Genomic DNA, 22,847 nt, shown 5'->3' on the forward strand with positions numbered 1-22,847 from the left:
AATGAATATTTGTGGGGAAAAAAAGGAAGGAAAGGAAGGAGGAGAGAGAGGAAGTGAGAGAGAAGGAGAAACAAAGGAGAAGGAAAATACTTAGCATATCACCTGATGCATAAAAATAGTAAAAACATGCTCCTAGTATTATTATTAAAGAAATGGTTATTAAATACCTGCTCTAAGCCAGGCATTTTGCTAAACTAGATTTATCAGCCTTACAGCAGAGTATATCCTATGTTCCTTTAAACCTCTGTTGTACATGGATGGACTGAAACAGTTGGGGAGTGGGAGCCAGGCACAGTGGGAATCTCTAACTCTTAGAACTCACAACCACATTTTCAATATATTTAGGAAATTCAAATTTATCTGGAACCTGTCCCGTGCACACAACTCATTCTCTAAATCCACACCAGACAGAGTGACCAAACAGATGGACTCTGCATTGCACCTGGGAGTCTAGCCAACTCTGGCTGTGCTGGCCATGTTGGAGAATCTCACAGAGTAGGGTGGAATTTACAAATTTCCAAAGGGGACAGAGATCCTAAGTCCCACTTCCAATTTTGAGTTATGCAGGTTATGAGTTTTAAATGGACCTTTTCATTGTTTATTTTCACTTAGCGTTTGCTCCTTTTCATCTGGGATGATGAGACATCATCTGGCACCTCTGCCAACCTCACCATCACAATTATCTGCCTGGCAGAGGATGGCTGCTTTGGAGAACAGATACAGCTTCTCTAGAGAGTCAAACATACACATCCCTCTTCTGCAGGTTTGTGGACATTGGTGAGGAAACAACAGGACATGTTCCTTGTACCCAGAGAACTTTTAGAATTTCTCATTCTTTCGCCATCTTGATTTCACAGCTGGGCGGAAATGCCCTTCAACTGAAACGGAAACAGGGGCAATTCCTAAAGCAGAGCCATGGTCTATGTTAGAAAGAATTTCCAAGTCCTCTCTTGGACATCTGCAATGAGATTTTCAAGAGGGCAACACCAGTAACTAGCTCTTCCTTGAAAACACCCATTCTAAACAGACTTGTAACTTGTCAGGTTAAAAGTCAGGTCTTTACTATCCTCCCTATAAAATAAGTGTTGGAATTCAGTTCACTTCACAAAGACTTAGAGAATATTTTACTACCAGGCCCAATATGTTGTAATTACCATGGTAAACAAGTCACTTTTCTCATGGGGCGCATTGTCCAGTGAAAAATAAAGTCAAGGGAATAATTCATTAGAAGAAGTCAATGTGATGAGAGCTAGGCTGTTATAGGGTATCTCTTTTTCTTCTTCTTTTGAGCCCAGAGATGTTTACTTAATCCAGAGTTTGGTAGACAGAAATGTCTGCCAGAGGAAGAGGTGTCTTAATCTGAGTCCCGAATGATAAGATGTACCTGAAAGAATCCTGGACCAGAAGTCAATGGATCTGGGATCCAGGTCCAATTTTTTGAGTTGTTAGTCTTATAAAACATGTGCAAGTCATTTAAAATCAAAGAACATCAGTCTCTTCATTTTTGAGATGGGGATACATCTTGAGATGGGGGTACATCTCATAGGGTCAGGTAACAAAATATATGTGCAAGTGACTGGTAAATTCTAAAGCATTCTACACAGTGCAAGGGAAGGTATTGTATGAGGCACCATTGCTGTCAGTTTTCCAGCATCCCAGCCTGTGTGTGCTTGGATTGGGGCCAGAAAGTTTGGCTTTGCCTTTCCCCAGCATCATTCATCTTTGAAAGTGCTTGAGGATATTCTGCAGCCAAGATCCACAAACAGCAACCCAAATTTATTGCCAGCTTAACTCTGTTGATATTCAGTCTTATCTCCCACCACACCCCAAGCTCTGACCCCATAAGGTTTTTTTCTACTCTCCATACTTTCCCAGGAAGCAAAAGAGAATGGTCCATGAATATTTACCAGCATGATTTGTGATTTGTAAACAGATTTGTGGATAAAATGTTAATATTTCAGACATCAAGGTTGAATAGTTTGCAAACTAAAACCAAGCTCTGTTGCAAAGCAAATATGAGGAACAAGCTTTTCCATGGCAATACAACAAGATTTATTTTTATGTCTCATCTTGGCCCCTCTGTAACATGAGAAGGGGAGCGTGAAGGTACAATTTACGTTGTCAAACTAGCTTGACAAGACATTAGCACAACCTGTAACAGGAGGGGAAAACCGTCTAAGGCAAATAGATCTGATGTCATGTCTCAACTCATAGGACAGTCCTTTTCACCTATCATCCTTAGAAGCACCAGAGTTAAAGATCTCTTCTCCTCAATTGAAATACGTTTTCCCACTAATGAATATAACAGTGACCAATGTGGTCATCTCCAAGTGTAATGTCTGGAATCACCTCTGAGGTAGAAAATCCTCCGTTTGGTTTTCCTGCATATGTTATTTTGCTGTAGCCTTCCAGAATGCCAAGATGTAAATTATCATTACCAGTTAAAGAGACCATTTTTGCAAAAAAGAAAACCCAAAGGGAAGATAAGGGAAAAAATTCTGCTCTATGCTTCATATGAAAAGAGGTAGCTGAGAGGGACATGATTCTAGGTGGAGGAAACTGAAAAAAGTCAGCTTAATGTTTTAGCCCATCTTTGATTTTTAAAGGAAGTTGAATACTGAGCTTAACACAGATGGAAAAGAAAGAATAGCAGGAAAGTGGCTAATGCATGGTGGAGAAAGCAGGTCTTTGAGTAAAGACACCTGCTCTGCCACTAATAGGGTGCTTTAATGGGAAAAAGACACTTTACTTTTTGGAACCCAAGTTGATCCATATAAAAAATGAAGATGTTGGACCAAATGGTCTCTAAATTCCCTTGGAGAGATGCTCTGATGCTTGAGAAGTTCAGAAAACTGCTTGGGGTGCTTTGAACCTGTCAGCTCTATGATTAAAATCTTCACTTATAGCCTCTTTCCTCTTGTGCAATCTCAGGACACTTAGCAGTAGATTAGGCAGAGGGGTCAATTCCCAGGTCTTTGGATCTGAAAAAAGTTGTGTCACTTTCTCAGCAACAATTTCAATTGTATATTTTGGCTTATGATGCATAAAACAGATTGTGAAAAATAAACTCTCCAAGCTGTACTGCAGAACTACTAGACATGGCATCTCATCCACTGGTTAAGTTTTTTAAAAGATTTGTCTGCACATACACCATGGAAACCAGACACAATGATGTGATGTGCTTTGGATATTTTAAATGGGCCAGATTTCTAGTCAAAAGGGCGTACAGCCAAGGTCTAATCTTTGGAAAGAGTGGGAATAATACAGAGCCTGGAAAATCCCTGCAGTTGGCCTGAGACTACTTCTGTCCCTGTCGTTCATTCATTCAGCAAATATCTACTGAGTACCTGTTATTTACCAGGCACTGTGCTAGGCATTGAGGAAGCAGTAGTAAGACAAACTTGGTCCTTATCCCCAATGAAACTTACAATTTAAAGGGTGCCATGACAGTTTCATGGGAGACAGCCTAGAGTTAGATGTTAGGGAAGAGTTCTCCCCCAATATTAGCACTTGAGAATTGAAAGATAGCTCTCCTGCCTCACCTAAGCCTTCTAGTTCTTTAGATATTCCTCACATGAGATATTTCCCCTTTCTACCCTTGAACACACTGCAGTTTATCAGGGTCTTTTTAAGTAAGGCATCAAACATGAACTCCAGCCGTATCTAAACTGAGAAGAAGGGAAGAGGATTCTCCATTCTCCGTTCTGAATATGTAGTTATATTAATATAGTCTGCCATTCTATTAGCTCTAATAATAATATTATAATAATGATGGTGGTGATAAATAAGATTAAGAGGATGCCAAGATTTCGAGTGACTGGACGAAAGCCTGTCTTCCAGTCTCTATCTTGGTTTAGATTCCCCCAAGAACAGAGATAAGTTGGGGTATAGTTACAAGGCCTAGATTACCTGACTCTGCAGTATACTCTTTACATGTAGTTCCTTCTGCAGAGAAACGCCTTCCTTCTCCCTACATTTCTCTCCTTGCACACTCCTCAGCTGGCAGTGCCTATAAAATCTTCCGGTCCTAGGCTCACTACATTCAGGAAGCCTTCCTTAACTCCCGTACCTGATTGGTTTGCCCTCTTACATGTTTCCACAGCATCTTGCCTTTGCTTGTCATGGCACTCATCTTGCTATATTTGAAATGGCATTGTCTTTTGTATTCACGCAACCATGAGTTCAAAGTGGGCATAGAGGGTGAATGAATGAATGGATGATGTCACCTACTTTGCTCTGGACCAATCAAGCATGACCTCACTCACTACTCTATGTTTTTTAAAAAGCACAGATCTGTCTTCAGCATAAATGTTTATTTATTCCCAATGAATATTCTTCCATTAGGCCTACTCTGATCTCCTCCAGTCTGTAGACATATGACTTAATTTGGTTTCTGGAACAGAATTTTTTTTTTTTTTTTGAAGATGTTGTGGGTAGGAGTTTATTTATTTTTGCTGTGTTGGGTCTTCGTTTCTGTGCGAGGGCTTTCTCTAGTTGTGGCAAGCAGGGGCCACTCTTCATTGCGGTGCACGGGCCTCTCACTATCGCAGCCTCTCCTGTTGCGGAGCACAGGCTCCAGACGCGCAGGCTCAGCAGTTGTGGCTCATGGGCCCAGCTGCTCCGCGGCATGTGGGATCCTCCCGGACCGGGGCACGAACCCGTGTCCCCTGCATCAGCAGGCAGATTCTCAACCACTGCGCCACCAGGGAAGCCCCATCTGGAACAGAATTTTAAAAATACATAGCTTTTAAGGACTGTTTGGTAGATGTGAGAGGGGACAATTCCACAATAATCAGGCTGCCTCTCCAGCCTAGAAGTCCCAGTGAATCCCTCCAAATCACTTCTGGATGATATGTTCAGGAAACTGCTCAGATCTCAAGGTCCCACAAGGCAGCTGTCCTCAGGGTGATGCCATTAGTGATGCAAGAAGAGACTCTATTATTTCTCCCCTTAAAAAACTCTCACAAGAGTCCTCATGCAGCCCAGTGAAACATAAGCCAGAACCTAGGCAATTAGGAGAAGAATAAGGAAGAATGTGGCATAAGTTTCTAAGAGACCTTGAATTAAACACCAAGTCTGTCCCTTATCAGCTGCACAACCTCACACAAGTCACCTCCATTCAATGTGCCTCACTGTCCTCTGTTGTCAAATGGAGATAATATTTCCTTTCCTTGAAACTCTGCCTGGGATCATGTAATATATTCTGTCTTAAAAGATATATGGTATCATATAGACCGAAGCATATCCCATTTGAAGTGGGCGGGTGAGTGGGAAGGGCAGTAGGTTCCTACTCTTAAGAAGCAAATAGTTGTTCTGAAAAGATTCTTTTATACCAGGGTTTTTCAAACTGTAGCATGAATCAGGCTCACCTGCAGGACTTGTTAAAATAAAGATGGGCCTGAATCCTGGAGTTTCTGATCCAGTAGGTAAGGAATGGGCCAGGCACCGTGCTGGACCCTGGGAATACGGGAGTGAAGTCACTGGTCTCTGTCTTCACCGGACACACAGTTTAATTTAGAAGGGAGACATTAAACAATGTTCCAATGCACAGAGTTTTACAAAGACCACATCGCATTCAGACTTCTCCCACAGAAGATCACTAAGCCCTGTACCGGCACTCAAAGTTTGGTGTACAAAGAAATCGTCTGGCACGGTGGGTGTTAAAATGCAGATCCAGGCTCCACCCTCAGCGAGTTGAGTAGGTCTGGGGCAGAACCAGGAGCCTGAATGTGTCACACGTTCCTCAAATCATCCTAATGTAGGTGGTCTTCATACCCCACTCTGGAAACACTGCTTTATTACAAGGCATCATTCTTTGCTGATGCATTTTTTAATGCATTCACCTAAGTTGAAGTAGACCAGATTGTCTTTCCTTCCATTTTAATAAAGGATTTACTCAAAATTAAGTCACTGTGGGGCTTCCCTGGTGGCGCAGTGGTCGGGAGTCCGCCTGCCGATGCAGGGGACGCGGGTTCGTGCCCTGGTCCGGGAGGATCCCACATGCTGCGGAGTGGCTGGGCCCGTGAGCCATGGCCGCTGAGCCTGCGCGTCTGGAGCCTGTGCTCCGCAGCGGGAGAGGGCGCAGCGGTGAGAGGCCCGCGTACCGCAAAAAAAAAAAAAAAAAAAAAAGTCTGTGCTTTGCTCTCTTCTTCTGGTATTTCAGCGGCCTTCAGAGAGCTGTTTTAATTAAGTAAATCATGGACAGAACACCTGTTCAGGTGGTGCCTCAGCTTTATTTGGAAAACAATGATTAAAACCCAAAATCTCACTATTTCTGGAAGGAGATGGGCATCTATTTGAAGGCATAGGTAATATTTGTGAGATGGGAGAGAGCAGTGAGACTATATGGTAGACTGTATACTATATTCAAACACCATCTAATAATATTGAAACATGTAGGGAAGGCAAATAGCTCTGATGTCATGTAACCATTCTTGTCACTGAGGGGGGCTATGTGGAGCTATGTGAGAGAATAATCCTACAATTACTTCTGGGTTCCGTGGCACAGAATGAGCATAGAAGGAGTGACATGATGGGACAAAGAGTTGACAGGCTTTAGTCCCCGCTCCTTCAAGACAGGGGGTGCAAGCGATGCCAGGGCAGAAATAAATCATCATAAACCCAGTCCACCGAGGCCTCTGAGAGACTTGCAAGCACTTAATCCACCACCCCAGGAAGCAAGACCATGTCAACAAGGTTTGCCCTTTTCTCCACATTCCTTACTGACATAATCCGATGCTCCGTTAATGGCCTTTCCATGTTGTAAGGCTTGGCCCCTCTGTAACATGAGAAGGGGAGCGTGAAGGTACAATTTACATTGTCAAACTAGCTTGACAAGACATTAGCACAACCTGTAACAGGAGGGGAAAACCGTCCAATCTCTATTAAAAGTTAACTGGGAATCACACCACATATCAAATGGGTAAAAGTCCTTTGACTCTGGCTAGGAGGGAAAGTATATATATCAGAGAGAGGTATAAGTAATTGGGCGTCTATCAAATCAGATGTTCTGTTGCTAACCTCTGTTGTGAAAGTTGAAAGATTGGTGTTAGAATATAATCTAAAAAGAGTTCCTGAGCGGCATTCACAATGGTCTTTGGTCCATAATCTTTTATTAATATAGCCATGTGCCAGTATCCACAAGTGAGTCATTCATCAGGTCAAAACTTACCCACCCATTGTGCCATCATGGCTCTTCTTAGCAGTCATTCACAAATGCTTATGGACTATAAGGCATGTAGATGACAGAGTGAGTCACTCTAGGAGGGAACAAAATTCAGTCTCGGAAACACTCTCTCCATATGGGGAGACGAGGTGTATGGAACCATGACCTCCTATCATATACGTAAAACCAACTGTCCACATCTTTCCTGGCAGCTTCCACAGCAAAGAGATGGAGGCAAAGAAGGCTTCTTATAGGAAGCAGAAGAAAATCTTGCGGAGTCGTAAGGGACAAAGTAGTCATAATTTGCTGAAGAGAAACCAGGAGCGCATTCTAAGAAGAAGATGCAAACGGCCCAGCATTTTAATCAGGTAAGTCCTTCCCTGATGAAAGCACTGGGAATTATAGAAAATAAGTCTGTCCTGAATGATCAAATAAATGCAAAACTGAAGTAAGACCGTATCTTCCACTGATTAACTTGGCAATGTAAAATAATTTTCAACCGAGTTGGCAAATCCTGCTCTAGGGTTGTGTGTGATTTGCCCTGACTTTTCTCAAGGGACAATTGGCAATATGTATCAGTGGCCTTAAATTTGTTATACCCTTTAAGATAAACATGCCACATCTACCAAATGATATGGATGTTGCTGAATCTAAACAACACCACTGCAGAATTCTTTAGAAATTTTTATAAAATGGAAAAATTAGAAAAACTTATATGTCCAATAGTTGGGGACTGGTTAAACTATGGTACATCTGTATGATCAGGCAATGGGGAGACTGTTTAATAACTTGGAGGGTATTCATAACAACGGATAGAGAACATGATCCAATTTTGATTGTAAGAATACTTTATGTACGTTTAAATAGCATCAAAAAGTCTAGAAATATATTCAACAAAGTATCAGTCTATGATGGTTCTCTCTGACTTGTAACGTTAAGGGTGACTTTTTAAAAAATGTATCTGCCATGTCCACACTTTCTATAATAAACATGTATAACTTCAGAAACCAGAAAAACATGGAAAGTATTTTTTCACAACTAAGGAAAGAGATTGAACAGGTAAAGGTCAGTGTTTCCATTGCTCAGTGTAAAGTTCAGATTCTTTCCATGGCATGTCCCCACCTCCTTCTCCACCCTCATCTCTCCTATGTTCCTACCAACTCGCTCACCACTAGCCACACAGGCCTCTTGCCACAGAACCTTAATGTAGTAAATTATATTATTTTTGCAGTTATTCATTCCCATCCCTTTCCCTGTAGGAGGATCACGTTCCTGTCAACTGCCCTGTACCTTGCTATGTCCCCAGTGTTGAGGACCATATATCCTTGTCCCATTGACTTTGGGCTTTGGCCAAAGGAATGTAAACAGAACAAGGCCACGCCCGACAGAAGCCCTCAGAGTCATGGCACATTTCCACCAGTGCTCTTGATCTTTCTTTATGCTACAAGAATACCATATCTCACATAGGGACTGTTCCTGCAGTGTGAGTCCCTGAATGAGAAGCAGAGTCATAGCCTGGGCAGAGCAGCAGTCAACCCATAGCCTACCTGTAAAATAAGCAAGTAATACACTGAGACATGGATGTCATTTGTTACTGCAGCAAAATTGACTAGTACACCTGTCACATGGCGTCTCTCTATCCGTAACATTCTGACTGGTCACCCCCACTCCACGTAGCCAACTCCATCTCTTCCTTCACAGCCCAGTTCTACTCTAACCCTTTGACCAGGTCAAATCCCTTCTCCCGTGCTTTCTCAGCACCAGGTACTGTTCCCTCTCAACACTTGTCACGATCTTAATTTCACAATTTTTGTGTGACTTCGGTCAATATCCGGTACACCAAAGGGCTGTAAACTCCTCAGAGCAGGGAGATGACTTCCACCGATTGTTATCAGCAGGACCTAGCACGGTTCTTGACATGTAGTACATCCTCAATAGAAAAAGTTAAGTAAATACATGAAGGAACCATGGAAAAACGAATTAAAGAACCTTGAACATAGAGTTGAGAAGCATAAATCAAATGGAGCAAATGTTTGGAAGGCATTATTGGTCTTTAGGTGAGAAAACATTATGAATCTCCTATAGTGCGAATAAATATGTGTTAACAGTGTTCAGGATCTCCTGAATAATAATAATAATAATATGTAAGCACTTTTGCTGTTAAAAGCACTTTATACATATTAATTCATATCATCCTGGTAACAGCCCTGTGAAATAAGTACTACTGATATTCCAGAGGGAAGGTCAGTACTTTGCCCGAAACCACAGCTGGGAGCTGATGGAGAACGGGTTTGAATCCAAGCCAGAGTCTGTGTTTGTAACCACTGGACTATGCTGCCATTCCTTTGGTCTGAAGGTTATGAGTATTGGGAAAGTCTTGCAGCACTGCGTTGACACGGCAAGAAAACATTTTTATTGAGTTTCCCTTTTGTATCCCATGGATTACTTGAGCTACCTATAGTTTCACACCCCTTGCTGAGCTGAGCACAGGCCTCTGCCCATATTAGGTGCTTAGTAAATGTGCTTTGTAGTTGTCTTAGGACTAAAATGTTTGGCATGGACAAGCAGTCATATGAGATCTAGTTGCCTGTATAAGAACTCCATTTAGGATAGCAGGTTGGATGTGAGAATCTCATTCAAAAACTAAACTTGACTCAAGAAACAAGGGACCTGAACACCGACTGTGTCGGCCATAGGGCAGGGTGAGGAACTGATTGTGAGGCCCACACACCTGACTTCTCTTTGGAAGTACTATGAGAGAGACTGCACCTGGGGAGGGGCCGGCATGGGGGGATTTGCTCCAGGACGGTGATTGTAGTGTGAGGTCTGGGCCTCCAGTGGGAGAAAGGGCAGAACTAGGGTTTAATGTCGTTGGTGTCTGCTGGTATGATAAAGGCTTCAGTGATGTCATTTCTAAGACCTCTGATAGCTGCAATATTGGCGAAGCTAACGCTCTTTCCTCTGACAAAGCTCATTTTTAAACGGAGGAGGAAGATACTGGAGTCAGCTGGAAAATTCCTGAGGGCAGGGGCAAAAGAGTGAATTGAAAACAATGGAGAACAGCTGGTCCTCGGCTGAGTTTAAAAGCCAGCTAGAAATGCAAGGCTGGGATGGGAGAACTTAGGCCTATTCTAGGGTTGTATTCCTTAAAGTCCAGGCACCAACCACCCACATCAAAATCACCTAGGGAAAATTTTTTAAATATGGTTTCCTGAGCCTTCCTGGAATCTAAAAGTTTCATGCAGAAATCTTCATTTTTAATACCGGGCTAATTTCTATGAAGCCTAAAGTCTGCAAACCTCTCATCTGGAGAGACAGAATACTTGTCAGGGTCAGGAAATAAAATCCCAAATGCTTAGATTTGGCACCTGAGTAACATGCCTTTTTTCAAGGGTCATTTAACTCCTTATGTTAAGACCACCTGTGGATTCAGTGGAACAGCAATTAGCTGGGATGACCAAGTGCTTTTTAGTAACAGACATGGGGTGCATTGTTAAACTTTCCTTACTGATCTCCCTGATACTTCACAGAGGAAAAAACAGAATCTTGTGTTGGCCTGGTGGGCAGATTTCAACCTGGATCTCAAGTTCTCTCTCCCACATTTCTACTGAGAATACAGGTAGTTGCTGCACCGGTCCTGGGAAAAGCTGGGCCCCAGAAGTTAGGATGCGATATAGCCAAGTCTCGGGCAGAGAGATGTAGCTCTTTGGCCTGGACTGAAGCAGTTGGACAGTGCCCCCATCCCCTGATATCTGACCTTCAAATTCCTACAGTTTTAAAAATTAATCACCAGAAAATGGATACTTCCCATTTTCCCTCAGCTGGATTAAAGTTCTAAATTCTCACTCCAACCCAGGGGCTCTCTCTCAAAGTAAATTGCAGGGGCGGGAGCTGGGCTGGTAAAGACCAGGTCACAGCCAGGCCATGGGGAGGGCGGGGCTAGGCAGGTTTCTGCAGCAGGGCCGGGAGAGGAGGATATAGTGTGGAGGAATTGTGTTCAGGTGTGTGACGCTGAAGGCTGGGCTTCAGAAGCGGTTGCGCCTGCCTGCTCCAGCCAGGGATGAGAAGGAAGCTCTCTCGTGGCTGTCACGCCCGTTTGATGGGGTAACTGGAGGGGGTTGCAACCCAGTCTCCCCCGCTACAGTTCCCCACCAGAAGAAAAACCCAAGGCGTGCTGACTCCCCCTCTCATAGCTGTGGACCCTGCACCAAGGACAGAGGAGGTACGGACCCTGCTTGATGCTAAGACTGTGGGGAAGGGTTGAGCTTTTCTTCTCAGCTCTCCCCACTGCTTGCTGGCCTGGGGTAGGGATGCTGCTTCCAAGGGAACCTCTGAGGCTGCTCCAGGCCTCTGTATTCTGGGTGCTGCAGCCGTGTCTACCGCCAGCCACCTGCAGTTCCGGGCTCCCATGGAACCTCAGTGCTCTACTTGGGGAGCTCTCTGTTCACCCTGGAAGGCCCCGCGCGTGCAGTTGACTGGGTCATGAGGGTAGCTGCAAACAGTGATAGTGGTCACTCGATGTGGTCCCCGCTTTTTCCGTGCGCTGATGAGCAGACAGCCTCTGCCTTTGCTGTCGATAGCTTGGAATGAATTACCTGTACGGAGAGTCCATGATATACAGGCATTGGTCATTACCTGTACTGTTTCAGGGGCTCTTTCCAAAAGCTTACAAAACCGTTGTGCAGGATTTTGAAAGATGTACATTGTGTGAGGAAGAGTAAGCGTGAGACAGAGAGTTGGATTTTTGATGGTAATGAATAAATAGTAAGGGTAAGAGCTTATTGAGAGTTTATGATTTGCAAAGCATGACGGTGAAGCACTTTTCATCTCGTTGCAGCCCGTGTGGCAGGTGTTGGTATTATCTACAATTAGTGATGAGGGGGCTGAAGGTCAGGCAGGTTAACTGAGGCAAACCAGGGTTTGCTGATCTCAGTACACACTCTTGATTTATATCCATGAGGTCATATTTAGGCAAGTGTCTTTCAGATTCAAAGTGTACGGAGGTGAGAGGCAACCACCTGTGAAGAGGCTTTGCAAAGAGGCTTTCTCCAAGCAGAACAAAGCTGATAGCCTCCATCTCCCCCTGCCATGTTCAGGAATTAATTTAGACCTGGGTCTCTGCTTCTCAGGCCTCAGTAGCCCCTTCCTGTGGATTCAGAAACTGTTAAGAGCTCACTGTCGGCAAGATGTAATCCCCATGTGCTGTGCCATTAAGAATTCAAAGATTACAGCTGAGCAGTGGAGCTGGTCTTTAAAACACCAGAGGAAAGGAATGCCTTTGAGAGCTGGACACTGGGCCAGTGCCCTGTGGCCTCTTAGAATTAAACCCAACACCCCCAAAACAATTTACCAGGCCTCTCATGACTCCAACCCTTGCCCTGTCCCCAACCTCACCTAATACAGGGTCCCTCAGCTCGTGGTGAGCCAGCGGTTCCTTCCCTCCTTAGGACCTGTGGTTTTCCCTCTGCTTGGAACACATTTCCCTGGGCTCTTCCTGTGTTTGGCGCTCTCCCTTCAATAAGGCTGAAGCTCAGATGTTGCCTGTTTAAGAGGGCTTCCTAGACCCCAGCAACACAAGTAGATCCACCACTGCCATCCCCGTGTATACTCCCTTATAGTGTTGATTACAGTCATTATAGTGATGACAATCTGAAAGTCTGTCCTCTTGTTTATTGTCTGTCTCCCAAGTACAACTCCATGAGGGTAGGGACCGTACATGTCCTCTGCCTGCGGGACACTATTGGGTCTCCAGGGCTTATATCTCCCAGTAACAGGGGCTGGGTTAAAGTTTATCGAGTCAGTAAGTAATAGAAGGGATCAGGAGGTATCATCGCCTCCTTCTTATCCAACAGCTCGACTCAGTCTTCCTTGGGAAGTCGAACGTCTTGGTCTAGAAACTGAAGTAAAGAGCATCTGCGTTTTCAAGCGCTCAAGGGGCAACTGATTGCATTCTTGGAGTAACATAGGGAAAAAGGCTGAAATCTATCAAGTGGATTTCATTCCCTGAGAACCAGCAAGGTATGATAAGGCTGGCTCTGCTGGCCAGTCTTGATAAGCAACACGGCCTATGACTCAGCCCAGCAACGCCCTTCTGGACACAGGGTATTGACCTTGGCCATACCTGGGGTACTTGGCGTGCCAGTGCGATTTCAGAAAGCTGAGAGTGCACGCTCCCAGCCCTGCTTCATCAAGCCTCTCATTCAAATTCCCACCAGCCTCTGCTCACATACCTTTTGCTATTTTGAGTATCATTCATCTGTGGGATGGGACGAGGCCCATGCTTAGGAACACGGGGTCCCAAGTGTCTCTGTGGGCTCTACTGCTCTGTGCAATTGTGGGCACGTCCCTTTAGTGCCTCCACTTCCGGTGTTTCTCCTCTGTAAAATGGCCTGCGAGTAGCTGCCCTCGATAGCCGGTGAGGTTTCAGAGTATTCGGGGTGACAGCGATGTAGAAACCAGTGCGATAGCGATGTAGAAACCAGTGCGATATATCTCTTGCTTTACAAGCACCTGGCCCTGCAGGCAGTGAGGGGCAGAGAACACACAGGGAGGTGTGTTTCTTTTGGAGAATTTCACTTGCAGAAAATCCACAATTCCAAAAGAAATCTATGGGAGGAAGAGACTTCTCTGCAGGACTCCTCCTAGGCGGCTACCTCAAGAATCGACTTACACGCTTTAATTGACACCCAGATGATTTGCGTTGCAGTGATCAGCATTAGAATCCAGCCTAATGACAGGCACGCAGCGCTTGGCAGTATGTCACACGCTGGTGGTTTTTACGGGCCCCTTCTTGTTCTTATGTGTTCTTCATTGTAATGTGTGGTAAGCCTTTCTGACATCAGCCCTGGCCCTATTTGATTTAAGGGACTTCTGGTTTTATATCCTCAGGTGGTTCTGTGATTCTTTTTTTAAGGCACTCTTTATCTTGTTCTACTCTCTTGTACTATTCTTGATTTCCAGATTTTAAAATAGGCCTTATTTGAAAGAAAATATATTTTTGAATTAGGAGCGAAGCTAGAGTCCTGAGGATTTTCTGAGGAGGAAGACGTCCGTTAGCAAAGTCGTATCAGGGAAAGAGAATGACATTAAGTGTCCAGAGACCTTGACTTGAATCCTGGCCAGGCTTCTCAGTAATCCTCTCCCGACTCCTTAGACCATGGTGCAGATAATTGCAATATTGGCAGCGGACTTTTCCCGAGAACTTAGTAAATGTTAAAACGATTCCTTGGATAATCTCATTTCATGGTCATGCTGACTCTTCCTGTTTTTGGAAATGGGGAATGTGAGACTCGGAGGGTAGGAGGTCATCAGGTAGGGAGTGATGGAACCCAGATTTGAACACGTGCTGGTTGACTTAAGAGCATGTGCACTTACGTACCAGGTGCCTTGCTGTCTACTGGGCCACCCTATGCTAGGATCGTCATATACAATTCGACATCCCCGGGACTGCCATCCCCACAGGATGTCATCCAATGAGAAGATGCCAGTGACGGTGCATTGAAATGATGCAGGTTTATTTCACCATTTTCCATACATCTTGTTTACCAAGATTTAGAAAAATGTTCTACCGATACTCCTTTTCTCGAAGTGACCTTTGAAGAAAATGACACATATTTCAAAAAGAAAGCAAAATGGTGCATCTCACCAAGAGGAAACATGAAAATCATCAGCCCTAACCCGGAGCATAAGTTTGATACCAGGCTGAACCCAAAATGTTTTAAATTCTTTAAATCTTCAGGGGAATTTGCAGATCCTACGTGCCATGCTAGGGGTTAATGATATAATCATGATAGTCAACATTTATTAACTACTTCTTCCTACTCGGTACTGACGGAAGCATTGTCCTCATGTTAACACATGTGCAACAGGCAGTCACTCACGGTGGTAAAGTCGTGGGCTTGTGGCTTAGGGTGCCTGGCTCTGTCAGATGCTAGCTGTGTGACCTTGGGTAAGTTTCTCAACCACTCTGTTTCAGATTCCCCATCTATAAATGAGGATATTGCTGAACTTTTCCCTGAGTGGTGTTGTGAGCATTGTCTAAGTGGATACATGTAAGGGGCTGAAACAGTGCTTGGTATATAACGTCCACTCAAACGTTCGCTGCCACTGCTGCTTTTCCCTCAGCCCTCCTATGAGCGAGGTCTTCTCACTCCCATCCTACACTCCCAAGTACAGAAACTGATGAAGAGTCAGGTCATAGGGCTAGGATGTAAACCTCCGACTGTGGTCATCCCAAGCCTTCCCTCTTCTATGTCGTTATTTCCTCTATAAACTCTAAAGGAAATGCACATTCCTCCAGGAACTCAGTTTGACAGGAGTTCACACTCCAAGACCCAACCTACGTTCTCTCTGTGCACGTACCTACTTATGTCATTTTTAGGTTGTTAACTAAAGTATCTTATTGAAACGTCTCAAGCTGTGCCTCTAGGTTATCGTCAAACCAGGCAGAACTCTCTCCTCTATTCAGGATTCTGTCTGTGGGCAGGCAACCACACTGGCCTTGTAGTGATAAATTTGCTCATTAAAAGCAGTCAGTAGCACTCCTCTTCCTCAAGACAGAGCGCTTACCTGAGCGGTTAGGGGCCTTCTTTCAGCTCTGTGATAACATCGTCCTGTGCTGGCTGGCTGAAATCTGTTGATACACAGTCTCTTGAGTTAGCATCTGTGTTGGCGTAAGTGACCAGAAGAAACTGTCCGGGGGTCTGTCTTGGGCTGGTCAACGACAGATGCCAGCACTTGTGTTCTTTCGGTCGTGGTACCCAGTTGGATACTGGAGTTATTGTACGGGTTCATTCTCCCTGGGTGGGGACTTGCTTCTGCAGGATCCCAGCATGCAATGGGAGAGCACCAGGACCCCCAGGAAGCCCCCATCTTGCTGCTGCCAGCGCTAAGTGTGCATGGCTCTGAGATGCCTCCCCAATCATGACAGTAATTAATAATTAACAGCTTCCTTTCATTGAGTATTTGCTATGTGTGAGTTTATTTAACTAGTTCATGGAATCTTAACACAACAATACTCTCAAGTAGGTTCCAGTGTTATCCTGCCTATTTGAGGGAAGAGTAAGATGACATTGAGGGGAACACAGACGTGGTCAAGGACACCCAACTGAGTGGAGCCACCAGGACATATACCCAAACCTGTGTGATTGAACACGTGTTCTTCACCTCTGTGCTCATCAACCCCAAACTCCTCCTGCCTGAGCCACCCTCTCTGCGGTGCTGTGATAACACATTCCCAACTAGCCATGGAAAAACCGGTCCTGCTGGGCCAGGCCCGCGGTGGGGGGGGGGGGGGGGGGGGGCGCTGTAGACAAACCTGCCTCACCTGGTTTCACTTGTCCTTCCTGCCCTGGACCGTGAGCTGTTTTCCTTTTGCTCCAACTTCTCCAGACACAGCTGAACTCCTTAATGAATCAACTTGGCTTTCTCCCCGTAACCCTGTAGTCGCAGGAATATCACAGTAGGAAAGAATGAGGGCAGAGTTTCCGTCTCTCCAAGGCACCCTCAGCCTATTTCTTACCCTTTTGAACAGTAACCCTTCTAAGCTGTTGCGACTTTTCTTTCCTTCTCTGTTCACTTTTCGGTCTGGTTTAAGAGCAAGCTGAATTTGATCAGATTATAAAGCATATTTTCAGGGCTGTGAGGTAACTCAGTAATTGGCATCTTAGCCTGATGACTGGGCTGTGAATTATGTTATTTACAAAAGCAGACAAAATGGTGGGCTGCATCGTGGCTGCCTGTCAAGAAAGTGTCATCCCTCGAAAGCAGTGCTTACTCAGCTGGGCTCTTACCAGGTGTAAATGCAGAAGGGAGTCGGGGAAATCTAGTTAAATCTTAGTCACCATGCCCTCCTACTGTCTATGAGATCTTGCACTAATTACTTATTCTCTGCAGTAGCATAACACTGCTTTCATTTTGTTCAACTCTGCATACATCTAGTAATAAGATTTCTTACAGTGTCTCAGGCACTAAGATTTCTTACAGTGTCTCAGGCACCATACTGACCCCTTTATGTGTACCATTTCCCTTAATTCACCTACCAACCTAATGAGGTAAGCATGGCGCTCATCACTTTCAGATGAGGACACTCAAGTTGGTTAAGGTTAAGCACCTATTAAGTAAGTAGTGGAGGTGGGATTTGAACCACTTCTTTCAGAGTAAAAATCTATAGTCCTGACCAGAATAATGCACTGGCTGATGGTTCAATGTGAAATTTTTCCTTTTCTACCAAGAGATCACACACAAGTCTTTGCCTTGCATGCAGTCTGCTTTTGCCGCTCGTGCTAAGGACGTTTTCCAGGCCTCGCTGCACTGCTCCTTATCTGCCTCTCTCCTGATCAGTGACCCGAGCAGCTCCAACCCAAGCCTGGCCATTACTCATTACCCCTGCTGCTGTATTTGCTGTCCTCGTCACAGAAGATACCTCATGGATAAATGTAAATCTTTTTAGTTTCCTAACGATTGAGAGAGCTTCCAAACAAATGCTTGTGCTTACCTCTGAGAATACAACCATCCATTTTCCCTCCCTCTGCATTGCAGAAGGAACACCAGATACCGCTGCCTTTCCAGGACACTCAGAGAGAAGCAGGGGTTGTACGCTGGCGAGTTGAATGGGCCACAGAGTCGGGCTGGGAGGGGACCCAGTGGGATGTACACCCATGAGTGCAAGGGCCTGCTCCTGTGTCACTGTTCCCCGACCCCTAGAGCAGTGCCGGGCACATAAGAGAGGCTCAAGCGTTTATTCCCTGGATCATTGTGGTAGCTTCACAAACAACAAAAAAAGTACATGTTTATTGCAGATTTTTCAGATACTTGTTTGTTTTGCTTACAAAGAAACAAAGAAGGGGCTTCCCTGGTGGCGCAGCGGTTGGGAGTCCGCCTGCCGATGCAGGGGACACGGGTTCGTGCCCTGGTCCGGGAGAATCCCACATGCCACGGAGCGGCTGGGCCCGTGAGCCATGGCCGCTGAGCCTGCGCGTCCGGAGCCTGTGCTCCGCAACGGGCGAGGCCACAACAGTGAGAGGCCCGCGTACCGCAAAAAAAAAAAAAAAAAAAGAAACAAAGAAGGAGAGGGTTAAATGTTGGGTATTAGAATTATTACATTTGGGAGCACATTTTCCTCTATCAGCTTCTCAGTATTTCTCTGCTCAGCTACTTTCTGAGTTAGTCTGGACTCTCTTTTCGGGGTGAAGTTCGTCATTTCCATCCCATCTAATAATGCCATTTCTCCTGCCACGGCTGCACTGGGAGGTCTTTCGCACACACTCTACCTCTTTCCACCACAGGTGAAAGCCTGGCTGGGCAGCGACCATGTGAGTGTTCCTGGACCCCACTTCTTCCCCATATCTCCTCCTTTCTTGAATTCCCCTTCAGGAAGAGTCCAGGATGATAAGATTTCCATTTATTAAGCACTAACAATGCGCCAGGCTCAGTGCTAAACACTTCCCCATACTACCTCATTTCACCATCACAAGACCTCCACCTCACTATTTTGCACTGAACAAACCCCTGCCCCTGGCAAAGTGAAATGACCCACCAGAGGTCACAGAGCTGGTGGGTGGTGAGCCCTGGCCTCCGTGCTGGGACTCTGGGCCCCCAACCTGAGCTCTCGCCATCGTGGGCTGCTCAGCAAACCTACCTCTGCCTTCAGCCCAGGAGTGCTAGGCACCGTCCCGTGTGAGAGGGACGCTGGTCCTTCTGACTGCTCTCAAGCCAGATACCCACCCACTGAAGGGTGCCGTTTTCTAGAAGGGCAATCTCCCATTGCTTTAGTGTAAGGAGCCTGGGTTTGGGTTCCCTGTTTCTATCAGGGGACACAAAATCCCATAAGGGACCTGAACCTTCATTCTTGGTTAGCATTCTGGTAAGGATGACAGAGGAGGGTCTGCTATGTGGTCTGACTTAGAGAAAATGGCCTAGGAAAGGCTGCCGTTGGGTACAAGTCATGAGGCTGAAGGGAAGGCTGTTTGCCCAGCTTAGTGTGTGGAGAAGAAGGTCAGCTGGCAGCTCAGAAAGGGGGACGAGCGTCCAGTGCTTTGGTTCTTCTTGAACTGCAACTTTCTCACCTGTGGCACAGCCAGGGGCAGCCTTCAGTAAAGCTCACCAGACATCATAATTTCGATGGGACTTCAGTTTATTTAAAAGGGAACTACTGTAAGTGGAAAATCAGTATTGCTCATCTCAGAAGGTGTCTGCAATTAAATACAATGAATGCACAGCACCGTGAGTAAACTCTAGCCTTACACGGCTGTCCACGGAAAGCTCTGGCTCTGAGACCAGCTCTTGCCTTGTTTCAAAGGAGAGTTGCCTGTTACCTGGCACCATTTCATGGGTGTGGAAGTTCAGTTTGGGATACTCTGGAGATGGGCGGTGGTGATGGTTACACAACAACGTGAATGCACTTATATATATTTAACCATTAAAGAAAAATGAGGCAGCTCTTTACTATAGTTAAGAAACAATGTTCAAGATGCATGAAGTGAAAAAAGCAAAGTGCTGAACGGTGTGACCTGAAAGCTGCCATTTGTGGGTTTTTTTTCTTTTTAAGGAATATGTATATACACATGCATCTAGGCTTGTGTGTGCAATGATCCCTCTGGAAGGATGTCAATATTTGATTCTGTAGGGCGAACAGGCTTCTGGCAATTGGAAATAGACAGGGAGGGAGGGTCATTGCTATTTAATTTGTGTTCCGTGTGCATGTATAACTCATTCTGATTGACAGCTTTTTAAACTCCGAAAAAGCTAAGCACCAAAATGAAACCATCTCATTAAAGCAGTGGTTCTCACCTTTGCCTACACCTAGACACCAGCTGCTCCAAGTCAGGTCCCCTGACCAGTAACATTGGCCTCCCTGGGAGCTTGTAGCCTGTTAGAAATAGAGGATCTCAAGCCTACCCACACCCGGGGAATCCACATCTGCATTTACCAAGGTCCCCAAGTGGCTCACAGGACATTAAAGTGTAAGAAGTACTGCACAGGACTAACTAAATCAGAATCTCTGAGGTGGGGTTTGAACCTGGGCATTGATTAAGGCTCCCAGGTGATCCCACCGGGGCAGTTGATGTACCAACTACAGACTTAGTGTAATTGGTTCTATATCAACCCTTTCGTTTTTCCCAGTCTTCTTACTATGTGATTCAGTTTATTCAGTGTGGGCTCCATGTGCCCCTTGGAAATCATTACGTGTCCCACACTTGGGAACACTGGCCAGGATGAGTATCTCAGATCACGTGAATGTCACACAGGAACATACAATATTGACATTCACCTGAGCTTAGGAGGAAAGTGTTTCCCCTTCATATAAAATAGACCACAGTTCTACACCAAGACACATAACGGTTACAGGCCTTTTTATCTAGGGATGGAGCATAATGTCAGGTCTTTTAAAATCAGACTTTGGAGTTTCAAAAATAGGGCTTTGAATTGCCACTCTGAGCCCTGTGTCAAATGGGGTTAATACCTGCCCCACAGAGCTGCCGTGTTTAAATAAGATGGTGCAGATGATGCTTGATCAATATTAGGTGATAATTACGTTTTTGTACACTCCCCCTCCCCTCCTATCCCCCCTCTTTTCCTGCGCCCCTCTCACTGTCACTGTTCCCGTCACATTTGTTTATTCTGCCTTGAGCGTCTCTCGTACAGATGACATTTCTCACATTGTAGTTGAAGCTGAGGAGCTCGAGTTCCACCTCCCCCCATCTCTTGACAAACAGTAAAAACTCTGCCGTCTCTCAGCAAATTATCTGACACTTTTCTAAAATGCAACTGAAACCTCATTACGTGCATGAACACCTTTCCATCAGCTCATTCCTAGCTCTAATATTAATATAATTGTTGCCGAGACATTGCAGTTGGCCTCAGAGGCAGTCAGCAAGGCGTCGTGGTTAGTAACCCGAGATGGCTGCAAAAGCAAAGAGTTAGTGGAAGCCGCTAGCATTTCTGTGTGGCCAGATGATGCTGGAGAGTGGCTTCCGAGCTTCCCTTCCGTTGCCAGATAGATGGGAGTTAGGAGAGGGACAGGGTGTCCAAGTCAGAATCGATGCCCTCCCCCTGCCCCCAGCACCCAAAGTCATCTTTTCACAACATGAATCTGAACATGCTTAAAACTGATGTTTAAAACCCTATGAGATTTCATTTGAAAATATCTGTGATTTTGTGACAAAGGCACATGCACTGCCAATAGTACTGTTGCTTGTTGACTATGTTTAAAACTCAAAGAATGCTGCATTGCAGTTAGTGATGAGTGAAAGTAAAGATACATTTTCTCCCAAAAAAATCCCTATGAGAGCTTCCCACTACTTTGCAAATAAAGACCAACACTCTTAACAGGGTCTACAGAATCTGGCTTCTAGATACTTCTCCCAGTCATCTCCCCAACTCCCATTGCTCTAATTATTGGGCTGTCTTTTTCACCTGATTGAGTCCTTGTTTTGTGTGAGTCCCAATTCCCAGGCCGTAGACCAAGTCTGATTTTGTGCAGTATCATAGCCCTAGGGTCTAGCTTGTAGCAGATGCTCAATAAATAGTCATAGAAAAAATAAACACATGCAAGGATGTCATACAAGGGCTTCCTGCCTAATCTGCCCCACTCTGCTTTGCAGTGTTTCTCTGGGTAACACTGAAATGCTGCAAGTTGTCTATATAGGCACCAGCCTGTGTTCCACCTTCCAGCTTTTGGTTAACTGGACCCCCTGCCTAAGATATTGTATTCCTCACTCACTTTGTGTAGGAAATCATACTCTTACACAGGAGTTTTTTCCTCCCATGAACTTCCTTTGACTCACCGGCCCTCTAGGCTATTATGGCCCTCCTTTTTCTGCCCATTATGCTACATATATAACCTCTCATTTCACGTAACTCTGTTCCATGTTTGTGTCTGCCTCTCTAACACCTTGAGAAAGAAGAAATGAGAAAATGTAAAGTGTGTGGCATAGCAGGTGATGAGTAAATAGGACGTATGTATGTGAATATATGTGCATGTCAATATGTCACTGATATCATGGTGGATAAAGAAGTATGTGTGGTAGCCTCAGTGCTTTTGCACTTGGTGTTCCCTCCATCTGGATATTCTTCCTGCCTCTCTTCCTAGTCATTTTACCTGCCCTGCAGACCTCAGTTCAGTTATATCACTGCCATAGGGAAGTTTTCCCTGCCCTAACCCCTAGACTCAGTCAGACCCACTGCTATATGTTCTAGCTCCTTATGTTTCCTTTATGAAGCTTACTACCAATTATAAACTTTGTCATCTGATGTAAGTTTGCCTCCCTCTTTATACTGGAAACCTCATGAGGACTGTCTTTATCTCCGTTTTCCCGCAGCACCTAGCGTCATGCCCAGCACCCTGTAGATGCTCTCTGGGATGAGTAGTCGATCATCTGCAGCCCTTACTAGAACCCTGAGTGTGAAAGAGAAAGTAGGCAGGTGAGGATGCCCTGCTTCCCTTCCTCCATGTGGTCCTGGAGGGTGTTCCTCCACTGCCTATGCATAGAAACCCCGCCCAGTCATTCAACATCACAGGGACTTGCTGGGAAGCATTGTGGCCACTGATTCCCACCCTGCCCCGTGGTGGTTCCCTCCCTGTTTCAATCAGGCCACAGCTCTCCTGCGAGCTTGTTCCTTGGAACACTCAGCCAGGTCCAGTGGCCAACTGCAGAGGCAACAGAGGGGCATGATGGCAAAC

At 45.2% G+C, this 22,847-nt stretch overlaps 1 protein-coding gene across 1 annotated transcript in view; it reads left to right on the forward strand.

Moving 5' to 3' along the window:
• Positions 1 to 7,399: 7,399 nt before the first annotated feature.
• ATP10B (ATPase phospholipid transporting 10B (putative)) overlaps positions 7,400 to 22,847 on the forward strand; it is a 369,516-nt gene continuing 354,068 nt past the window's right edge. The window contains exon 1 of the mRNA XM_067732943.1: positions 7,400 to 7,533. The gene's annotated coding sequence lies outside the window, so the exon portion shown is untranslated. The remainder of the gene's footprint in view (positions 7,534 to 22,847) is intronic.

Source organism: Pseudorca crassidens, chromosome 3 (assembly GCF_039906515.1).
Source record: "Pseudorca crassidens isolate mPseCra1 chromosome 3, mPseCra1.hap1, whole genome shotgun sequence".
Classification (NCBI taxonomy): Eukaryota; Metazoa; Chordata; class Mammalia; order Artiodactyla; family Delphinidae; genus Pseudorca; species Pseudorca crassidens.